The 15,435-nt window shown below is 43.3% G+C and overlaps 1 pseudogene; it reads right to left on the reverse strand.

Annotated features, from left to right (window-relative positions):
• The window catches only part of LOC122939296, a 359,170-nt pseudogene that overhangs the window by 306,054 nt on the left and 37,681 nt on the right, over positions 1-15,435 (reverse strand).

Consider the following 15,435-nt stretch of genomic DNA (forward strand, 5'->3'; position numbering starts at 1 on the left):
CTCATCCCAACTGTGAAGTATGTGTCACGGACGGTGTACAGGAAACAAGGCAAAGCAACATGTATAAACGACTCGCTGGATACTAAGGAACCAAGGGAGACCCCTGCAGAAGACCTGGCACTTTCCCTGGCTGCTCAGCCTATGCAAAGATCCGAATGGTGGAGGTTTGCATATCCACGAACCTTGACTATAAAGCCCTGAGCACCCTACAATAGTGAGGGGACACGACCACCGGCTCCCTACACAAGATACGGAGGGAGTCAGGGTCACCTGGGATCCAGCAAACAGAAAATAACAGATAAAGGTACAACACTTAGCTTTGAAGCAAACAGGAGAACAGAGTCAGCATGCACACACACTCCAGGAAGTAGTATAAGCCGCCCAGAAAAGCCTTCTGGGGAGGAATTTAAAGGGAAGCAATTAGTCCAACACATGACAGCTGAGAGAGGCTAACGAGAGGAGGAGCTGAATACCACAACACAGAAACTCAAGGAGGAGGTTCTGAAAGGCCTCTGTCAGAGCTTCTCAGCTGTCTGGTTGTGACAGTATGGTGGTGGGGGCATTATGGTTTGGGGCTGCTTTGCTTCATCAGCGCCTGGACGGATTGCTATCATCGAAGGAAAAATTAATTCCCAAGTTTATCAAGACATTTTGCAGGAGAACTTAAGGCCATGTGTTCACCAGTAGTGTTGAGCGCGAATATTCGAATATCGTTTTTTTTTCGTGAATATCGGCACTTCGCTAATTCGCGAATATTTCGAATATAGTGATATAAATTCGATATTTCGAATATTTTTTTTTTTTTGTGTTTTTTTTTATTGTTATATTTTTTTCTTTCCCACTTCCCTAAAGTTGTTCTTACCTGTCCTTTGGATTCCTGGCTTCCTGGCTGCTCCAGTCAGTGCCCGTTGCCGCTTCTGCCGACTTCCGTGCTCATGGAGCGTCCCCATCACCATGGGAACGTCTCCATATACTAGAATGTACTGTCGGATTTGAGAATTACGTTGAAATCGCAATTCGATTATTTCAAGTTATAATAATCTAATTTCGATTTTAACTTAAAGGCTACTCTCCTATTGAAATAGCAATGCGATTAATTCAAGTTATAATAATCGAATTTCGATTTTAACTTAGCGCTGCTATATTCCATATTCGTTAATTCTAGCCTAATATGGAATATAGCAGTGCTAAGTTAAAATCTAAATTCGATTATTATAACTTGAATTAATCGAATTGCGATTTCAACTTGGACCTGGTTTACTATGGTTGGCTTGGTAGAATTAGCGAATATGACGAATGTATTCGTCATATTCCACAAAACGAATATAACGAATGTATTCGTCATATTCCACAAAACGAAGATAACGAAGTATTCTGCATCTTCGTTTTAGCTACCTTTTCATCAACTTCGCTAATTCTAGCAATCATATAGGAAAGTTGACTATAGAGACAGCTAAGTTTAATTCGCTATGCGATTATATTACTTTGCTTTTTTTTTATAAATAGAATAATTATAATAATTATCAGGTATTATAATTATTCATTTTTTTTTTTTTTTAAAGCAGTCATATAATCACATAGCGAATTAAACTTAGCTGTCTCTATAGTAAACTTTCCTATATGATTGCTAGAATTAGCGAAGTTGACGAATAGGTAGCTGAAACGAAGATGCAGAATACTTTGTTTTGTGGAATATAACGAATATATTCGTCATATTCGCTAATTCTACCAAGCCAACCATAGTAAACCAGGTCCAAGTTGAAATTGCAATTCGATTAATTCAAGTTATAATAATCGAATTTCGATTTTAACTTAGCACTGCTATATTCCATATTAGGCTAGAATTAACGAATATGGAATATAGCAGTGCTAAGCTGAAATCGAAATTAGATTATTATAACTTGAATTAATCGCATTGCTATTTCAATAGGAGAGTAGCCTTTAAGTTAAAATCGCAATACGCGATTATTTAAATCGCATATTAATCGCGATAACAAGAATAATGATGAATATTCGATTTCGACGAATATAAAACAAATATTCTATCGAATATTCGCAAATTTCGTCGAAATCGAATATGGCACCTGCCGCTCATCACTATTCACCAGCTGAAGCTCAACAGAAGATGGGTGTTGCAACAGGACAACGACCCAAAGCATAGAAGTAAATCAACAACAGAATGGCTTCAACAGAAGAAAACACGGCTTCTGGAGTGGTCCAGTCAGAGTCCTGACCTCAACCCGATTGAGATGCTGTGGCATGACCTCAAGAAAGCGATTCACACCAGACATCCCAAGTGTATTGCTGAACTGAAACAATTCTGTAAAGAGGAATGGTCAAGAATTACTCCTGACCATTGTGCACGTCTGATCTGCAACTACAGAAAACTTTTGGTTGAAGTTATTACTGCCAAAGGAGGTTCGACCAGTTATTAAATCCAAGGGTTCACATACTTTTTCCACCTGCACTGTGAATGTTTACATGGTGTGTTTAATAAAAACATGGTAACATTTAATTCTTTGTGTGTTATTAGTTTAAGCAGACTGTGATTGTCTATTGTTGTGACTTAGATAAAGATCAGATCACATTTTATGACCAATTTGTGCAGAAATCCATAACATTTCCAAGGGTTCACATACTTTTTCTTTCAACTGTATATAGCCAGGGACTGTGGTGGTGACAAGAGGCGGCTGGAAGCCTCTGTATGTTACACACAGGTGTCTTCAGTGCTCGGTACAACGCTGAAGACAGTCTATGGCCTGTTTCACACTTGCATTGTGGCTTTCCGGTTTTGAGATCTGGCAGAGGATCTCAAAACCAGAAATAAACAAATTTGTTCCAATTAATACATCCGGATGCATCTATTTCGTCTGAATCCGGTTGTATTAAATCTAAACTGAACAAACCAGATCCAGTATGAAAATCATTGTAAGTCAATGGCCGCCGGATCTGCTTTTCTTGCTAACAAGAAAAGGGATCTGGCACCATTTACTTACATTGATTTACATCCTAGATCCGGTTTGTTCCATTTCGCAGACCGGACACAAAACACAGCTTGCAATGGTTTTGTGTCCAGTCAAAAAAACGCAACAAAACGGAACGGAACGCATCCTGACCAATTTTGTCCCCATTGACACATTATGGGGACAGAACTGAGACATTTTGGACCTGTTTTGTGATCTTCTGCCGATCTCAAAACCGGAAAGCCACAAGCCAAGTGTGAAACACCTTAGCAACGCTGAGCTAGAGCTTTGCTAAGAGACTCTTGATTTTTTGTTCTAGAAAACAGGGTATAATCTTTCCCTAATAAAGTATATTAGAAAAATGTTAAACATCCCTGTCCCTACGATATATTAAAAATAAACTGAGACGACAGGTATACTTTGAAGGAACACTGAGGTTAGGTCATCAATATATGTAAGTAAATCCTATCAGTAAGTCCTTTTAATCCTTGTGTCATGCTCCGCCCCCTAAAGCCCTTTTCTAGGCATTTCACAGTGTATGAAGTTTGTCTGGAGCGTTCCTTCCACACTTGTCTGGCAACTTAAACACTTTGCTAGTTATGTCCATTGCCTTAGGTGATCACATTTCTTAAGTAGTACCAGGACACTACTGGCAAAACATGAGGTAGCGCGCTCACCTTGCCTCATGGATCATGCGCCTGTTTGTTATTGTTATATTATATATCTGTTAGTTATACTGATTTTCTTTAGGCAGGATATCATGATTTCGTCTTCCAGATTTTTCTAGATATACTATATTCCTTACTGTCTCACATTTACTTACCTTCCAAAATTACTGTCCAGGATGAAACTGATATTGTGATGTCCTATAGTAACATAAGCAATAAAAAAAAAGTTACATTGTGGTAGTATATTTATCTACACAGCTGTAGTCCTGTCCACCCACCGCAGCCAATGGCACACAGTTTTACAGGTAATACCTCAGGTTACACACAAAATCATGTGCCCAATAAGCTGCCACAAGTTGGCAAGGTTTAGTTTTATTTAGTTTTTTGCTTGAAAAAAACAATACGTCAGTGTGTTCTGCAATTTTTATCAATGACCTTTTTTATGGAGCGCTACAGAGGAACTGACCCCAGAGGGTGGCCCATCTTTCCTTTATAAAAACACATGGCTCTGCAGAGTTGCAGTTGCGAGCGCAGTCCACTACAATGCTGGCGGCGCACTGTAGTTCTAGCGCCGATTTCCGATGACCGAGCTACTGCAGAACAGCTGATCAGCTCAACAGCCAAACAACTAGTGATGGCCTATTCTGAGGATAAACCATCACTTACAAAAGACTGGACAACCCTTTTAGGCTACATGCACACCACCATATGTGTTTTGTGGTCCGCAAATTGCGGAAACACAAAAAAAAAATGGATGACTTCCGTATGCCATCCTTTTTTTTTGCAGATCCATTGTAACAATGCCTAAGGCCCCTTTCACACGGGCGTTGCGGGAAAATGTGCGGGTGCGTTGTGGGAACACCAGCGGTTTTTCAGCGCGAGTGCAAAACATTGTAATGCGTTTTGCACTCGCGTAAGAAAAATCGTGCGTGTTTGGTACCCAAACCCGAACTTCTTCACAGAAGTTCGGGCTTGGGATCGATGTTCTGTAGATTGTATTATTTTCCCTTATAACATGGTCATAAGGGATAATAATAGCATTCTGAATACAGAATGAATAGTAAAACAGCGCTGGAAGGGTTAAAAAATAAAAATAAATAAATTAACTCACCTGAGTCCACTTGCTCGCATAGCCCGGCATCTCCTTCTGTCTTGATCTTAGCTTTTTTTAGGAACAAGGACCTTTGGTAAAAGATCATGTGATGGATCATGTGATGACTGTGATGTCACCAAAGGTCCTTGTTGCTACACAAAGCTAAGATCAAGACAGAAGGAGATGTCGGGCTACACGAGCAAGTGGACTAAGGTGAGTTAAAAAAAATTAGATTTTTTTTTTAACCCTTCCAGCGCAATTTTACTATGCATTCTGTCGTCAGAATGCTATAATTTTCCCTTATAACCATGTTATAAGGGAAAATAATAATGATCGGGTCTCCATCCCGATCATCTCCTAGCAACCATGCGTGAAAATCGCACCGCATCCGGACTTGCTTGCGGATGCTTGCGATTTTCACGCAACCCCATTCACTTCTATGGGGCCTGCGTTGCGTGGATTATCGCACCACAACGCACAAAGAGGAGCATGCTGCGATTTTCACGCAACGCATAAGTGATGCGTGAAAATCACTGCTCATGTAAACACAGCCCCATAGAAATAAATGGGTCGGTATTCAGTGCGGGTGCAATGCGTTCAACTCACGCATCGCATCCGCGCGGAATACTCGCCCGTGTGAAAGGGGCCTAAAACGGACAAGTATAGGACATGTTCTATTTTTTTTGCAGGGCTACGGAACGGTCATACTGATGCGGACAGCACATGGTGTGCTGTCCACATTTTTTGTGGACCCATTGAAATAAATTGGTCCGCATCCTATCCGCTAAAAAAACAGAATGGACACGGAAACAAACAACGTTTGTGTGCATGTAGCCTAAGGGTGGATTTATACATAGGTTCTTTTTTTGCTAGTTTTTCTGCTCTTTTGCATTTTTTGGTGCATTTTTTTATGAAAAAACACCAGCTACAGATGTTACCAGAAAAACAATGGCAAATATGAAATGTAGGGCACACGTGGGTTTGTGCTACTGCCATGTTGAAGCAATGGTGTTTTTTCTGGTGATATCATCCCCTCCTCTGTAGGAAAAAAAAATCTGAAAAAAGACACCATTCAAACATAAATTGCCACAAAAAAAAGCCATATAAATAATATGTGGTGACCGCTTCTGTAATTTGCAGATCCTTGATTTGTGGACCACAAAACTGATACGGTGCAGTAGACAGGTGGATTCCATGCTCTGAGTTTTCTTATTTTCATGAGGAACTAAGTGATTCTGCACTGAAAAAAAAATAATCAGACGGTACAGGAATACAAATGAGAAGGTGCGGCTTACCGACGTATGTCCCTGTATTACGGCAAACCATGAAACCAGAATCACTGTTTGCGTAGTTCAGCTGTAACCCGTACCTAGGATGGAGATTACACAGTTGTGTTACACAGTCTGTAATACTGCATATCTTATATCATAAAGTGAATGGAAAATACTGTGTATCTAGTAATAGAATTCATAAAATTGGAGGAAACAGAATACTTTCTAACTCCCTAGGGCTTCTTTCCATTGATGTAGAATTTTCTGTCAGGCCTCTTTCACACGACCATATGTATTTTTCAGTATTTTGTGGTCTGTTTTTCACGGATCCATTGTTCCAAAAACATCTCTGTATGGTTTCCGTATGTGATTCGTTTTTTGCGGATCGCAAACAGAAACATAAAATTTGTAATCATTACTGTAATGTACTGTAATGTTTGTAAACAGTAAACGCATGGGCAAAGTGGGCATGGATCTGCAAAATACGAATGACATACGGATGTGTTCCGTATGCATTTCGTATTTTTTGCGGACCTATTGACTTGAATGGAGCGACGGAACGTTATTTGCAGACAATTATAGGACAAGTTATATCTTTTAGCGGAACAGACATATGGAAATACGGAAACAGAATGCAGATGCCGTTTTTTTGCGAAACCCTTGAAATGAATGGTTCTGCATATGGACCGCAAACGGAAACCGCAAAAACGAAATGGAAACGGAAAAAAAATACGTTCATGTGAAAGAAGACTTATTTTAGATGAACAGAAAAGTAGAAAAAAACAGATCCGTTAAACGGATTGAATGACGGATACAAGCAAAGCACCTTCTGTTTCTATCTGTCATCCACTGACTGTAAAATAGAACGGAAAGCTCAATTTCATCATGTATCCAGTATTTTTGGCAAAACTTCATACAAAAAGACAAAAATAGCAGAAATGTACTCTAATTGAGCAAAACTGATGCTCAAAAGCAAAGGGAATCTGTCACCTACTTTTACTGCATGAAACTGCTGGCAATGCTGTGTAGTGCAGTGTACAGTGGGATGCGAAAGTTTGGGCAACCTTGTTAATCATCATGATTTTCCTGTATAAATCGTTGGTTGTTACGATAAAAAATGTCAGTTAAATATATCATATAGGAGACGCACACAGTGATATCTGAGAAGTGAAATAAAGTTTATTGGATTTACAGTGTGTGTGCTATAATTGTTTAAACAAAATTAAGCAGGTGCATACATTTGGGCACCACAAAAAAGAAATAAAATCAATATTTAGTAGATCCTCCTTTTGCAGAAATTACAGCCTCTAAACGCCTCCTGTAGGTTCCAATGAGAGTCTGGATTCTGGTTGAAGGTATTTTGGACCATTCCTCTACACTACGTGCAGAATTATTAGGCAAATGAGTATTTTGACCACATCATCCTCTTTATGCATGTTGTCTTACTCCAAGCTGTATAGGCTCGAAAGCCTACTACCAATTAAGCATATTAGGTGATGTGCATCTCTGTAATGAGAAGGGGTGTGGTCTAATGACATCAACACCCTATATCAGGTGTGCATAATTATTAGGCAACTTCCTTTCCTTTGGCAAAATGGGTCAAAAGAAGGACTTGACAGGCTCAGAAAAGTCAAAAATAGTGAGATATCTTGCAGAGGGATGCAGCACTCTTAAAATTGCAAAGCTTCTGAAGCGTGATCATCGAACAATCAAGCGTTTCATTCAAAATAGTCAACAGGGTCGCAAGGAGTGTGTGGAAAAACCAAGGCGCAAAATAACTGCCCATGAACTGAGAAAAGTCAAGCGTGCAGCTGCCAAGATGCCACTTGCCACCAGTTTGGCCATATTTCAGAGCTGCAACATCACTGGAGTGCCCAAAAGCACAAGGTGTGCAATACTCAGAGACATGGCCAAGGTAAGAAAGGCTGAAAGACGACCACCACTGAACAAGACACACAAGCTGAAACGTCAAGACTGGGCCAAGAAATATCTCAAGACTGATTTTTCTAAGGTTTTATGGACTGATGAAATGAGAGTGAGTCTTGATGGGCCAGATGGCTGGATTGGTAAAGGGCAGAGAGCTCCAGTCCGACTCAGACGCCAGCAAGGTGGAGGTGGAGTACTGGTTTGGGCTGGTATCATCAAAGATGAGCTTGTGGGGCCTTTTTGGGTTGAGGATGGAGTCAAGCTCAACTCCCAGTCCTACTGCCAGTTTCTGGAAGACACCTTCTTCAAGCAGTGGTACAGGAAGAAGTCTGCAAGGTAAGAAAAACATGATTTTCATGCAGGACAATGCTCCATCACACGCGTCCAAGTACTCCACAACGTGGCTGGCAAGAAAGGGTATAAAAGAAGAAAATCTAATGACATGGCCTCCTTGTTCACCTGATCTGAACCCCATTGAGAACCTGTGGTCCATCATCAAATGTGAGATTTACAAGGAGGGAAAACAGTACACCTCTCTGAACAGTGTCTGGGAGGCTGTGGTTGCTGCTGCACGCAATGTTGATGGTGAACAGATCAAAACACTGACAGAATCCATGGATGGCAGGCTTTTGAGTGTCCTTGCAAAGAAAGGTGGCTATATTGGTCACTGATTTGTTTTTGTTTTGTTTTTGAATGTCAGAAATGTATATTTGTGAATGTTGAGATGTTATATTGGTTTCACTGGTAAAAATAAATAATTGAAATGGGTATATATTTGTTTTTTGTTAAGTTGCCTAATAATTATGTACAGTAATAGTCACCTGCACACACAGATATCCCCCTAAAATAGCTAAAACTAAAAACAAACTAAAAACTACTTCCAAAAATATTCAGCTTTGATATTAATGAGTTTTTTGGGTTCATTGAGAACATGGTTGTTGTTCAATAATAAAATTAATCCTCAAAAATACAACTTGCCTAATAATTCTGCACTCCCTGTATACAAAACATCTTTAGTTCATTCAGTTTGATGGCTTCCGAGCATGGACAGCTCTCTTTAAGTCACACCACAGATTTTCAATTATATTCAGGTCTGGGGACTGAGATGGCCATTCCAGAACGTTGTACTTGTTCCTCTGCATAAATGCCTTAGTGGATTTTGAGCAGTGTTTAGGGTCGTTGTCTTGTTGAAAGATCCAGCCCCGGCGCAGCTTCAGCTTTCTCACTGATTCCTGGACATTGGTCTCCATAATCGGCTGATACTGAGTGGAATCCATGTGTTCCTCAACTTTGACAAGATTCCCAGTCCCTGCACTGGCCACACAGCCCCCAGCATGATGGAACCACCACCATATTTTACTGTAGGTAGCAGGTGTTTTTCTTGGAATGCTGTGTTCTCTTTCCTCCATGCATAACGCCCCTTGCTATGGTCAAATAACTCAATTTTTGTTTCATCAGTCCACAGCACCTTATTCCAAAATGAAGCTGGCTTGTCCAAATGTGCTTTAGCCCACCTCAAGCGGCACTTTTTGTGCTGTGGGCGGAGATAAGGCTTCCTCTGCATCACTCTCGCATACAGCATCTCCTTGTGTAAAGTGCGCCGAATGGTTGAACGATGCACAGTGACTCCATCTGCAGCAAGATGATGTTGTAGGTCTTTGGTGCTGGTCTGTGGGTTGACTCTGACTGTTCTCACCATTCGTCGCTTCTGTCTATCTGAGATTTTTCTTGGTCTGCTACTTCGAGCCTTAACTTGAACTGAGCCTGTGGTCTTCCATTTCCTCAATATGTTCCTAACTGTAGAAACAGACGGCGGAAATCTCTGAGACATCTTTCTGTATCCTTCCCCTAAACCATGATGGTGAACAATCTTTGTCTTCAGGTCATTTGAGAGTTGTTTTGAGACCCCCATGTGGCTACTCTTCAGAGAAAATTAAAAGAGGAGAGAAACTTACAATTGACCCCCTTAAATACTCTTTCTCATAATTGGATTCACCTGTGTATGTAGGTCAGGGGTCGCTGAGCTTACCAAGCCAATTTGAGTTCCAATAATTAGTTCTAAAGGTTTTGGAATCAATAAAATGACAACAACAGAGACCACATGTCTGCACCTGCCTAATTTTGTTTAAACAATTATAGCACTTTCTGTAAATCCAATAAACTTCATTTCACTTCTCACATATCACTGTGTGTGTCTCCTATATGATAGATTTAACTGACATTTTTTATCGTAACAACCAACGATTTATACAGGAAAACCATGGCGATTAACAAGGTTGCCCAAACTTTCGCATCCCACTGTAACATGATTAAACCTATCCCTTTGGCCTCATGCACACGACCGTTGTGTGCATCCGTGGCCGTTGTGCCGTTTTCCGTTTTTTTTCGCGGACCCATTGACTTTCAATGGGTCCGTGGAAAAATCGGAAAATGCACCGTTTTGCAGCCGAGGCCGTGATCCGTGTATCCTGTCCGTCAAAAAAATATGACCTGTCCTATTTTTTTGACGGACAACGGTTCACGGACCCATTCAAGTCAATGGGTCCGTGAAAGAACACGGATGCACACAAGATTGGCATCCGTGTCCGTGATCCGTGGCCGTAGGTTGCTTTCATACAGACGGATCCGAAGATCCGTCTGCATAAAAGCTTTTTCAGAGCTGAGTTTTCACTTCGCGAAAACTCAGATCCGACAGTATATTCTAACACAGAGGCGTTCCCATGGTGATGGGGACGCTTCAGGTTAGAATATACTGAAAAACTGTGTACATGACTGCCCCCTGCTGCCTGGCAGGTGCTGCCAGGCAGCAGGGGGCAGACCCCCCCCCCCCCCTGTTTTTAACTCATTTGTGGCCAGTGCGGCCGCCCCCCCCCCCCTCCCTCCCCTGTAGTTAACTTCTTGGTAGCCAGCCCCCCCTCCCTCCCCTGTAGTTAACTAATTGGTGTCCAGTGGGCCCCCCCTCCGTCCGCTATAGATAACTCATAGGTGTCCAGTGGGCCCCCCCTCCGTCCGCTATAGATAACTCATTGGTGGCCAGTGGGCCCTCTCCCCTCCCACCCCCTCCTAATTAAAATCGCCCCCCTATCATTGGTGGCAGTGGTGAGTACCGATCGGAGTCCCAGTGTAATCGCTGGGGCTCCGATCGGTAACCATGGCAACCGGGACGCTACTGCAGTCCCGGTTGCCATGGTAGCTTAGCAATTTGTAGAAGCTTTATACTTACCTGAAGAGCAGCGATGTCTGTGACCGGCCGGGAGCTCCTCCTACTGGTAAGTGACAGGTCTGTGCTATAAGCAATGCGCCGCACAGACCTTTCACTTACCAGTAGGAGGAGCTCCCGGCCGGTCACAGACATCGCAGCTCTTCAGGTAAGTATGAAGCTTCTACAAATTGCTAAGCTACCATGGCAACCGGGACTGCAGTAGCGTCCCGGTTGCCATGGTTACCGATCGGAGCCCCAGCGATTACACTGGGACTCCGATCGGTACTCACCACTGCCACCAATGATAGGGGGGCGATTTTAATTAGGAGGGGGAGGGAGGGGAGAGGGCCCACTGGCCACCAACGAGTTATCTACAGCGGAGGGAGGGGGGGCCCACTGGACACCAATGAGTTATCTATAGCGGACGGAGGGGGGGCCCACTGGCCACCAACGAGTTAACTACAGGGGAGGGAGGGGGGGCCCACTGGACACCAACGAGTTTACTACAGGGGAGGGAGGGGGGGGGGCGGCCGCACAGGGGAAGGAGGGGGGGGGGCGGCCGCACTGGCCACCAATGAGTTAACTACAGGGGAGGGAGGGGGGGCGGCCGCACTGGCCACCAATGAGTTAAAAACAGGGGGGGGGGGGGTCTGCCCCCTGCTGCCTGGCAGCACCTGCCAGGCAGCAGGGGGCAGTCATGTACACAGTTTTTCAGTATATTCTAACCTGAAGCGTCCCCATCACCATGGGAACGCCTCTGTGTTAGAATATACTGTCGGATCTGATTTTCACGATGTAGCTCATATCCGACAGTATATTCTAACATAGAGGCGTTCCCATGGTGATGGGGACGCTTCAAGTTAAAATATACCATCGGATTGGAGAAAACTCCAATCCGATGGTATAAAAGAACTCCAGACTTTACATTGAAAGTCAATGGGGACGGATCCGTTTGAAATGGCACCATATTGTGTCAACTTCAAACGGATCCGTCCCTATTGACTTGCATTGTAATTCAGGACGGATCCGTTTGGCTCCGCACGGCCAGGCGGACGCCAAAACGACTTTTTTTTCATGTCCGTGGATCCTCCAAAAATCAAGGAAGACCCACGGACGAAAAAACGGTCACGGATCACGGACCCACGGACCCCGTTTTTGCGGACCGTGTAAAAAAACGTTCGTGTGCAGGAGGCCTTTGTCTGGGTTAGGCTACTTTCACACCTGCGTTTAGGTGCGGATCCGTCCGGTATCTGCACAGACGGATCCGCACCTATAATGCAAACACTTAGATCCGTTCAGAACGGATCCGTTTGCATTACCATGCATTTTTTTTCTTCTTTTTTTTTTTTCATGATAATGCAAACGGATCCGTTTTGACTTTACATTGAAAGTCAATGGGGGATGGATCACTTTGAAAATTTAGCCATATTGTGTCAACTTCAAACGGATCCGTCCCCATTGACTTACATTGTAAGTCTGGACAGATCCGTTTGCCCCCGCACGGCCAGGCGGACACCCGAACGCTGCAAGGACAAACGGTGCCAGACTGATGCATTCTGAGCGGATCCGCATCGTCTCAGAATGCATTAGGGCAGTACAGATCCGTTCGGGGCCGCTTGTGAGAGCCTTCAAAACGGAACTCACAAGCGGAGCCCCGAACGCTAGTGTGAAAGTAGCCTTACAGATTTTTTTACCTAGCCTTCTAGCCCACTCCCTCCTCTGCGACGTCACATACGTCTTTGCCCACATCGTTAGCGCTTGCCTTGGTGGCATTTCACCTAAGTGCAGAGACTTCCCAGCTGTGGGCATCGGACTCTCATCACAGGGCTCAGCGAATGCGCATTACCTACAGCGAGTCCATGCCCACAGCAGGGAAGTCTCTGCCCTTGTGCAAGATTCAGCTGGGGCAGGCGCCAATGATGCGGGCAGAGTTCAAAAGAAGAAGTGACATCGCAGAGGAGGGGCGGACTGGAAGGAGAGGGACTGAGAACAAGTTAATGGATGGTCTTGGTTTCTGGGGGAGAGGCAGGCTCGGGCTCCTTGAACCATTGTTGACAACTCGCTGGACACTTTGGACCTAATTTGCATACACAACCAAGTCCTTTTTCACTAACCCAGACACATCACTACATAGCATTTGTCCATACATGCATGGTACAGACATAGTGCTGTGATGTCACAACAATACTTAGGCCTCTTTCACACGAGCGTTGCGTGTGAGGGCCGGATAGGATGCGGGTGCGTCGCGAGCAAATGCGTGATTTTTACGCCCGAATGCAAAGCGTTTAAATGCGTTTTGCACGCGCGTGAGAAAAATCGGCATGTTTGGTAGCAAGACGCGAACCCGGACTTCTTCACAGAAGTTTGGGTTTGGGATCTGTGTTTAGATTTTATTATTTTCCATTATAACATGGTTATAAGGGAAAATAATAGCATTCTTAATACAGAATGCAAAGTAAATTAGGGATGGAGGGGTTAAAAACAAAAAACAAACATTAAACTCACTTCATCAACTTGTTTGCACAGCCCGGCTTCTCTTCTTTCTTCTTTTTTGAGGACCTGGGAGAAAAGGACCTTTGGTGACGTCACTGCGCTCATTACATGGTCCATCTGATGATCCATCACCATGGTACATCGCCATGGTGACGGACCATGTGATGAGCGCAGTGACGTCATCAAAGGTTCTTTTCTTCCCAGGTCCTCAAAAAAGAAGAAAGAAGTCTCTAAGTTACTTAGCATTCTGTATTAAGAATGCTTTTATTTTCCCTTATAACCATGTTATAAGGGAAAATATTAAAGATCAGGTCCCCATCCCGATCGTCTCCTAGCAACCGTGCGTGAAAATCGCACCGTATCTGCACTTGCTTGCGGATGCTTGCGATTTTCACGCAACCCCATAAACTTCTATGGGGCCTGCGTTGCATGAAAAACGCACAATATAGAGCTTGCTGCGATTTTCACGAAGCGCACAAGTGATGTGTGAAAATCACCGCTCATGTGCACAACCCCATAGAAATGAATGGGTCTGAATTCAGTGTGGGTGCAATGCGTTCACCTCACTCATTGTACCCGCGCTGAAAACTCGCCCGTGTGAAAGAGGCCTTAGTTCACCAATCAGTAATATCTACTCAGACCTGATAAAATGTGAAGTTGCATGTATTGCGCAAAAAATATGCTCATCATTAGTGCCGATTTGCGCAATTGCGAAAATAATGACTGGAGATCACGAATTCTAGAATTTGTGAATTTATCGCAAATATAATGCGAAAAATTTGCAAAATATCGCAAAAACAAATATTGCGTATGCCGCTCATCACTAATTGCCATCAGTTTCGTATAATAAAAGTAGGTGACAAATTCACTTTTAAAGAATGAGGATAAAAAAAAAATTCTGTCTTTCTGGTTCTCTGACGGAACAATATGATGGAAAAGTCGTTTATTTAAAATTTTGCAGGCAACTGTGTCCTTCCAAGACATTGAGTTACTCATGACTTACAACGTATCAGAGTTAGGAATCAGCAGTTCACACGGCATTCCTCCAGCGTAAACCCTGTGAAATAGAACAAAAATCTGAATTAAAAATCCATTCGCTATAAAAAGTCAAAACATCATCAAGCGTTTCGTGGGGCTGGGATCTACATTTCTTGCATTATGATTGTGAATTTCCATACGATCGATTGCAGATGATGGGATATCCTCAGGGATAGTTAGGCCTCATGCACACGACAGTTTTTTTTCACGGTCCGCAAAAACGGGGTCCGTGGGTCCGTGATCCGTGACCGTTTTTTCGTCCGTGGGTCTTCCTTGATTTTTGGAGGATCCACGGACATGAAAAAAAAGTCGTTTTGGTGTCCGCCTGGCCGTGCGGAGCCAAACGGATCCATCCTGAATTACAATGCAAGTCAATGGGGACGGATCCGTTTGACGTTGACACAATATGGTGCAATTGCAAACGGATCTGTCCCCATTGACTTTCAATGTAAAGTCAGGAGTCCCTTTACTTTCACACTTGCGTTCATATAATGCAGACGATGGCTCCGTTCAGAGCGGATCCGTCTGCATTATATTGTTAAAACATTTCTAAGTGTGAAAGTAGCCTCAGACGGATCCGTCCAAACTTTACATTGAAAGTCAATGGGGGACGGATCCGTTTGAAAATTGAGCCACAGTGTGTCATCTTCAAACGGATCCGTCCCCATTGACTTACATTGTAAGTCTGGACGGATCCGCTTGCCTCCGCACGGCCAGGCGGACAACCGAACATAACTTGAAGCGTCCCCATCACCATGGGAACGCCTCTATGTTAGAATAT

This window comes from Bufo gargarizans, chromosome 5 (assembly GCF_014858855.1).
Source record: "Bufo gargarizans isolate SCDJY-AF-19 chromosome 5, ASM1485885v1, whole genome shotgun sequence".
In the NCBI taxonomy this organism is placed as follows: domain Eukaryota; kingdom Metazoa; phylum Chordata; class Amphibia; order Anura; family Bufonidae; genus Bufo; species Bufo gargarizans.